The 8,350-nt window shown below is 40.0% G+C and overlaps 1 pseudogene; it reads right to left on the bottom strand.

Annotated features, from left to right (window-relative positions):
- Positions 1–387: 387 nt before the first annotated feature.
- On the bottom strand, positions 388–7,472 carry LOC132491708 (large ribosomal subunit protein uL16-like; annotated as a pseudogene).
- Positions 7,473–8,350: the final 878 nt, after the last annotated feature.

The following is an 8,350-nucleotide window of genomic DNA, read 5'->3' on the forward strand; positions in this document are numbered from 1 at the left end:
AAGAGCACCGATCCCTTCATGAGGGGTCCACCCTCACAACCTAATACTTCTCAGATACCATCGCATTGGGCGTTAAGACTTCAGCCTAACAACAACAACAACAAAAATCTGAATTTTTTGGGAGGAGGATGGACACAAGCATTCAGTCTGTGGCCCTCAAAAAAGACAAAACTGCCCACTCCTGGGAAGTGTGTTGGAAATTTGTAGAAGTCTTTTGGATGGTCACAAAGGTTGGGATTTAGTGGGGATGTTAGACACGCTGCAGTGCAGAACCCGATGAAAGCTTTCCCCGCATTCTATGCAACTTTTTCTTTTTCTTCTTTTTTTTTGACAGCAAAGTGGGATTTTTTGGTGAGCATGAGTAAAGAGGGGGCAGTGCCAGGGTTCTCATGAGTGCAGGGCCCGCCATTTGTCCCGAGGGCCACAATTAGGGCTGTGTTTGATCCCATAGCCATCTGGGATGGGCCCCTTTTTGCCACCATGTTTTCAAATTCATCCGCATTAAACTTAGTCTATCCCCACTTCTTGGAGATGTGGATCTTCTGGCGGCCAGGGAACTTGAACTTGGCCCTGTGGAGGGCCTCCATCACATGCTCCTTGTTCTGCAGCTTGGTGCAGATGGACATTATGACTCGGCCAAGGTGGACCCTGGACACTGTGCCCTGGGGCTTCCCAAAGGCATGGCGCACACCTGTCTGGAGCCTATCAGCTCCAGAGCGGGACGCTACCTTGTTGATGCAGATGACGTGGAAGGGCTGGAGCTGCACTTGGATGTGAAAACCATCTTTGCCACAGTTTTTCACCAGGCGCTTGTTGGCACAAATATGAGGCAGCCTCCAGGGCTTCAGAGGAGAGCTGCTCAAACTCGTCTGACACCATGTGGCCACAGAGGGGGAACTCAGCCACTTTTGCCTTCTTCCGCCCCAGGTTAAGAAGATACGGCTCGTAGCATCAGGTACCCCTCCGCAGAAGCAGGACTTTGGGTACCGCTTGTTCTTAGAATACCATTAACACCGGCAGGGTGGTAGCCCATGACAACACCAGGATCTTCAGTGGCACGCCGAAGGGAAAGAGCTATGCAACTTTTTCAAATGCATCACTGGACATTCATAGGATTGTTTATAATTATATATTCATAGGATTGATTCTAGTTTACCTAGAAACAGAAAATGTATTTTACACTGAAATTGCCAGATTATGGAAACTGAGAATATACTTTGCTTTCTTCACAAATTTCTTCAGTGCACCTTGATCTGTTGGTCTGCATTTGTAGCTGTTGCATTTACAATGGTTCTATGGATAGGTATCCTTGACAGTGTTGTTATATTATCTAGAGTAGTTGCCTCTGAAATAAATATTTTGTAATTAATTATAAATTATATAGTTTTCATATTAGAATTAAGACACTTGATCAGTTTTTTAACTGTGTCTGGAGATCAATTTTATTATTAACAATTTCACTGCAAGAGGGCATTGCAAAACATTTGTTAATAAAGTGTATACTAGTTCTACATCCATTCATGAATGTTCCACCATTTATTTATAAGTCCCTTACTGATTTAGGTTATTTCTAACATTTTACTTTTACAAATAAGGTTGCTATGAAAAAGTTTGTATCCATCATTTCATATCTTTACAGGGTTTAAAATTTTTATTAATTACTAATTTTAAAAATCTAGAAAACTTTCATGTAAAAATCTAGGTTTCTGTCTTATAAAAACGTAATACATAGTCAACCTGGGCTCTTTCCTACCTGGTGATAATAATCTGTAACTAAGAAGTAGCTGCCTACTTTTGACAAGGTATATTAGTCTGATGGAGCTGTCATAACAAACTGGGTGGCTTAGATAACAGAAATTTCTCTCTCCCAGTTCTGGAGACTAGGAAGTCCAAGATCAAGGTGCCAGCAAGGTAGGTTTCATTCTTAGGCCTCTTCTATGGCTTGTAGGCCATCTCACTGTGTGCTCGCACGACCTTTTCTTTGTGTAATTGGGAAGAGGAGAGAGAGAGAGCTCCCTCTGGTGTCCGTTCTAAGGATGATAATCCTATTGGATAAGGACCCCACCCTTATGACCTCATTTAAACTTAATTACCTCCTAAAGATCTTACTTCCAAATACAGTCACATTGGGTGTTAGAGCTTCAAAATACAAATTTGGGGGCAGGGGGGACACAATTCAGTACAGAGCACAAGGCATGTACTCTCCAGCTGGCCACCGTCTCCACTATTCTTTATGGTTTCCCTAACACTGAGGAGTATCAGTTTCCATTCGTCATCACACATGGGCTGGTGTATTTCTTCTACCAAATATAAGAGGAAATGAAATAGTCATTATGTATAGGTCTCTTTCAAAAGTGAGAAAATGCAAGAGAGATTGAGAGAGGCAAGAGTTTCAAGCAAATGGGAGATAACATATTTTGGTGGAAGTATTCTTACATGTTTATAGACGAACTGAATGCAACTTTGTCAAAGAATAAAACTTAAGTACCCATTAGGAAACAAACCACTGGAACTGCTCAGACCCAGGCTGCTTTACATAGGCAGGTCATCTGCTTGGTCCTGTGGCAATAAAATCCTGAGCATGCATTTGTTTTTTTTTTTTTTCTGCTCCTAGACATTGCTTCAGGTCTGTGGAATCACTACTCTTTGGGAAATGGATTGCCACACTCTTTCTTTATGCATTGCCAACATCATTGCATCTGTTTTCCAGTCTCGTATATACTCTGCAGTGTAAGTGATGGAGGCCAAGTTCTTATGCAGCTGAGACTGAGCTGGCTGTCCTGTCCAACTGTGCAGCTCAGAAGGAAGCCGGGATATTTGTTGTTTGTTCATTTCCTTTCCAAAACACGAGCTTGTTGCTTGCTGCAGTGCAACAGGCTATGAATTCAAAATAGAACAGTTCCGTGGGTTACGTTTCAGATGAATGTTCACTTTTGACCAGTGACCCTGGAAGATCTAAAGCCACACAATGGGGGAAGGGAGCACCTAGGAGAAAACAAGTTCCTTTAGAACTTCCAGAATTTCCAGTCAGAAATTCTGAGAATAATCATCTTTCTAGAGGCAAATCAACCCTCTTTTCAAAGTAAATAAAAGGGATGTTTATTAGAGTATATGCAAACGCAGAAAGCAACCGTTTTAAAGTGAAAAGAATGTGAACATGTTTTTTTATGTTCCAAGTCCAAGATTTCTTTTTTACTCTTGGCATGCCACACAGAACGAATAACCTTTCTTTGTTTGGATTGATTTGTAGCAAAGGTACAATTCCAACTTTAGGGAGGCTTGTCTTTTGTTCTGGGGGAAATGTTTTCCCTTTGCTGGTGTCATTTAGCTATTGCAACAGTCTCAGGGCCACGCCCCCTCAAGTGTGAGAAGATTTGCCACAAGTCTAAGGAAAAAAGTACCAGCCAGGAAGAAATGTTTGTATGTTGGCTGACATTATGGTGTAGTAACTACTTTTTCTTGCACTGCTTATGAAGCCTGGGACATCATCTCAAAGCAATTACTAAACACATATATAGTTCACCAAGTGCTTTATACATTTTACCTCACTTAATTCTCCAGCAATCCAATGAAGATTGAAGCTATAAGAGATTACTATTGTCCCAAGATCCAGAGCTGTAAGTGGCAAACCTGAGAGTCTATGTCAGACCTCTTTGTTCATTCCTTTCCTTTTTTTTTTTTAATTGTGGAAATGACACTTAACGTGAGATCTGCCCTCTTAACACATTTTAAGTGTACAATATATTATTGTTGATTATAGGTGCAATATACAATATATCAGATTTCTAGAACTTATTCACCTTGCTTGTCATTCCTTTCATCACATTCAGTAAACACTGAGTTGATGATGTCTGTCTAACCCCAAAGCCTATGCTTCTCACTCTGAGATACTCTGCCTTTTAAATATTACTTTAGAAAGTCAAACTGAGACAGGCTGGGACCTGGGACCCTTTGCTGGGACCTGGGACCCTTTGCTGCAGTGTTTGCACCTGGACCTACCTCTCCTCCAGCAACAAAATACAAAGAAACTGTATGAGACTAAGAATAACTGCGTGCATGCGCAATTGGGACAAATTCTGGACAAAAGATACAAAATAACCAAAAAAACCCAACTGCCACTTTTGAAGAGCCTGGAGCAAAAACAGGGTGTCGGGAGCAAAAGCAGGGTACTGTGCATGCCCCCTGCATGCAACACAACCTAAGGGGTGAGCAAAATTCCTAAGCCACCCCTCCGGTCAGACCCCTGGACACACCCCTACCCTGACCCCATATAAGAAACAAGCTTGCCCCCCACTCAGGGAGCGAGCAAGCCAGGGAACCTGTTGTTTGTTCTCACTGACCTCTGCTGCAGCCGGGGCCCCAGTAAAGCCTTGCCTGAATTTCTTGTCTGGCCTCTAGTCAATTTCTATTGATTGGGAAAGGCCAAGAACCCCAGTCGGTAACAAAACTACATGAAAATATTATTTTAGCTCCTACACAACCTAGTATTGTACAAGTGAGAACTAGTGGAGTCATTGGTGCCAAAAGTCATACACTGTGAAGCAATCGTAACAGGTCAAGCTAGGAAAATTCCCTTTAAGTCCATTTCTTGGGAATGGAGATCATCCATATAAATACAGATTACTCTTACACCTACCACTGGGGAAACATGTTTGTCCCACGGCATCATCTGGTCCATTTGCAAATTATGAGAGAGAAGGCAAGGCAAGCAAAAAGAAACAATATGTCCATGTATTCTGTGCAAGGTGCTAGTGGATTTTGTTTGGATCTATTTTGATTTTCTCTAGGCTGTCTTCCTGCTTTAGGAAGCCAAAAAAGAGCAGAGAAATTCAACATAAAATTAAAAATGGGTGAAAACTTGTGACTCTTAAGTTAATAAGACCAAAAATACATTTTTAAACGAAAAAGATTGAGCTTACATTGGGCTCAAGCCCACTCACTTTCTTTAGCAACAAGAAAATTGAGAGACTTGGGGTACAATACATTCTTCCATTACTCTTAGGTTTCAATCTTAGTACTATATACACATAGATATTTCTTTGTATTTCGGGGTCACTTTTACGATTCCCTCTAAGAATGTTAAATTAAAAATTAAGCCTTTGTAGATAAGTGAAAGCAGATCACCTTCCAGAAGAAAATCTATCCAATGACATAACAGTGAATTGACACATACATTTTAATGTAACAGTGACTGTAATGGCAAACTCTTTTCCTCCTTAAGTATGGAAACAACAGTGTGCAAAAAGTATCTGGATCCTTCTTACATGATAGGAGTAGTGGGAAAACAGGTAAAAGAATAATCATTCTTCTGTTAGGACACAGTAACCTGTTTGGTTTCTGAACATTGTACATGTGTGTGCCACGAATAAAGAAGAGGGGGCTTGACTTCTGGGAGATTTCCTTTCTGATTTTCTGGAAAGTCTTAAATTCGGATATTAAGTTGCATAGCAATACTATGTCAGATGACATAAAAATTGGCATGACCAATTTTTGGATTAAAAAAAAAGTCCACAGTTATCACTGACTTTGCTGTGCTTGAAGCATGTGCAGAAAGTGGAACAGAATCTCCTTGCTGGCAAAGAAGGCAGTTTCCATTACTTCAGACTTGCATTCTCCAACTTTCCCTTGTCAGAGGAAAGGATGCTGAGGATGCAACAGCAAGGAGTCTAGAATAGAAAACCAGCACATAAAGAAATATATGCTCATTATGAAAAGTTTTGAAAATGGAGAAAAATACAAAGAAAAACATTGCCAAAAATTCCCCTTCCAAAGATAACTGCGATTTTCATGTGAGTTCTTTCCTACTGGTCATTTTACAATGTTCTCCACATTTTTGATAGATTTTATAAAATCACTTTTATCTTTGTGTTTGTTTCAAGACTAACATGTGAATCATAAAGAATTTATAGAAAACAAAGAAACAGAATGGAAACAAACCATTGTCCAACAGTTAACATTTGAGGGTTTATCAATTTTTCCATACTATATATTGAGTACTTATGGGCTTCAGGTCAGTCTTCTAAGCGCTGGTCATGCACTAACACATTTAAAGTGTACAGTTTTGCAGGAAGGTATGTATGGTTATTTCTGAGGTTTGAAAATATCAGGCTCGGGAATGAGCAAGGTCAGTGAGACTGAAAAGCCTTTGTTCTCATCTGACAGTCCATGCTACCCTGAAGCAGCTTTCAACTCCTTTTTTTAATCACCTAAATACATGTTATTTATTGAAATGGAATTATTTCCATTACTATTTGTAAATTCTCTGTTTTAATTTAAAAATCCATTAAATATTCTTTTACAAATTCACTTTCAATGACTATAGTGTTTCCGTTTATTGAAATACCATAATTTATTTAGTGATTCCATATCGTTAGATATTTTGGTCAGTTCTAATTGTGCTAACAAACGATGCTAGAAAGGAATCTGTAATTCAAAAATGATAATTTCACATCTATAACTTATAGAGTTATAATTCATAGATGTGATATGCCAGCATGAAAGGACATAACAAAGTTTGTAGAATTTTGACCAAGTGTTGCCAAATCCCTTTCCAAAGAGATTGCACCAATTTAAACCTGAATCGGTGATGTGTGAGTATGCCTGCCTCTCCACCAAAATGACACATTAGTGTTAATGTTTCCCAATGTATTTTTTGCATTTATTTATATAGGGTTGTAAATTATTATTATGTATTCGTGTCCTCTGCCAATACTTCCACTGGAGCTTCTGTGGTTTTAAGAGCTCATTTAATCCTCCAACAATGAAGAAGTGGAATGAAGGTGGAATTTATTAAGTAACTGTCCCACGATCCCAGAGCTCTAAGTAGCAGAACTGAGACCCTAATGCAGACCTCTTCATTCATTCATTATTAATTTTATTTATTCATTTCATTGTATTCAACAAATATTAAGTTGATGCTTTCAGATCATCAACTCAGTTTTCATATCATTTACTATTAAATAGTTCACCCTTTCCCCACCTATTTGCATTTCCAGAAAAACCCTGTAATAAATCCTTATATACACATGTATCTGTTTCTAGATATTCTAATTGGCCCATGCGGCTGCCTATCTGTTTATTTCTATGCCAGTATGTAGGAGACACATTATTTGCCAACATCACTTTCATTGGGGCATCACATGTGGTCAGTCTTGTCCTCTGTCCTCACCTGACACAAGAGGGACAAGAGTCCTGCATGGGCCAATCAGAACTTCCTACACCTCTGGTCTTAGAAATTAGTCTCTGGGCTTCAAAAACTGGCATGTGACTCAAGCTGGGCTGTGGGGTTTTCATCTGGAGGAAATGAAGAAGACTGCCCCTGGCATTTGTAATCTGGGTGCTGGGCTATAGCCCATATGAGGGCTTTTGGCACTTACCTTCCCAGTCTCGTGGAGGAAACCCGTCTGCAGAGGGAGGGAAGGAGGACGGCTCGCAGAGGGAGGCTGAGGCAAGGGAAGAAGCAAGAAGCCCATCCGCATTCAGTCATGCTGCGTTCCTCATCATGGAAATCCATGGATTCCATTCTTTTTGGATTAAACTGGTTTGAGTTTCTGCTTTAGCAAGTCATGTCTGTCTAAGTGTTTCATAAATGATACGGGGGTTATAAAAATTTAAGGCAGGTCTTCCTGGTGGCACAGTGGTTGAGAGTCCGCCTGCCAATGCAGGGGACACGGGTTCGTGCCCCGGTCCGGGAAGATCCCACATGCTGCGGAGCGGCTGGGCCCGTGAGCCATGGCCGCTGAGCCTGCACGTCCGGAGGCTATGCAAATGCATCATCTCTTCTCATATTAGTCCCCTCAAAACTCTTAGTCCAAATTTCCGTAGCTATAAGGTGGAAATCATAATACTCACCTTACCTATTTTATAGGAAGAGTATTTATAGATAAGTGAATAAATATATATGAAATCTAAAAACACTATAAGATGTATCCTTTTAATCAATGGCATATTTATTTTTCTTAACTTTGTAGGTCTTATTTGAGAGAAATTACTTTCATGTCTCTATCTATGCTACAGCCACCTAACAGGTTCATTATGGTTCATAAATGTATTTTATAATTAGATTTCTACAAGGACAACCCTAGTCGTAAGTACTAGGAAAGGAACCGACTTGTATTATGTCTTTCTATACATGTAAAAATCACAAGAAGAAAAACAATTGCTTCAGTATTTTTTTTTCCCCATCAGCTGCCCAGTCCAAGAAGTATTAATGGAGAAAAGCCTCAGCTGAATGGTAATGTCAACTGTCGCATCAAACCAGATAATAACAAAGTGTCAGTGTAACTCCCAGGTGCCTAAATGTTCAATGTGTTAAAAGACTGTGTTCATTCACAATATAGCTCTTTACAGT

The sequence above is a fragment of the Mesoplodon densirostris genome, chromosome 6, assembly GCF_025265405.1.
Source record: "Mesoplodon densirostris isolate mMesDen1 chromosome 6, mMesDen1 primary haplotype, whole genome shotgun sequence".
NCBI lineage: Eukaryota > Metazoa > Chordata > Mammalia > Artiodactyla > Ziphiidae > Mesoplodon > Mesoplodon densirostris.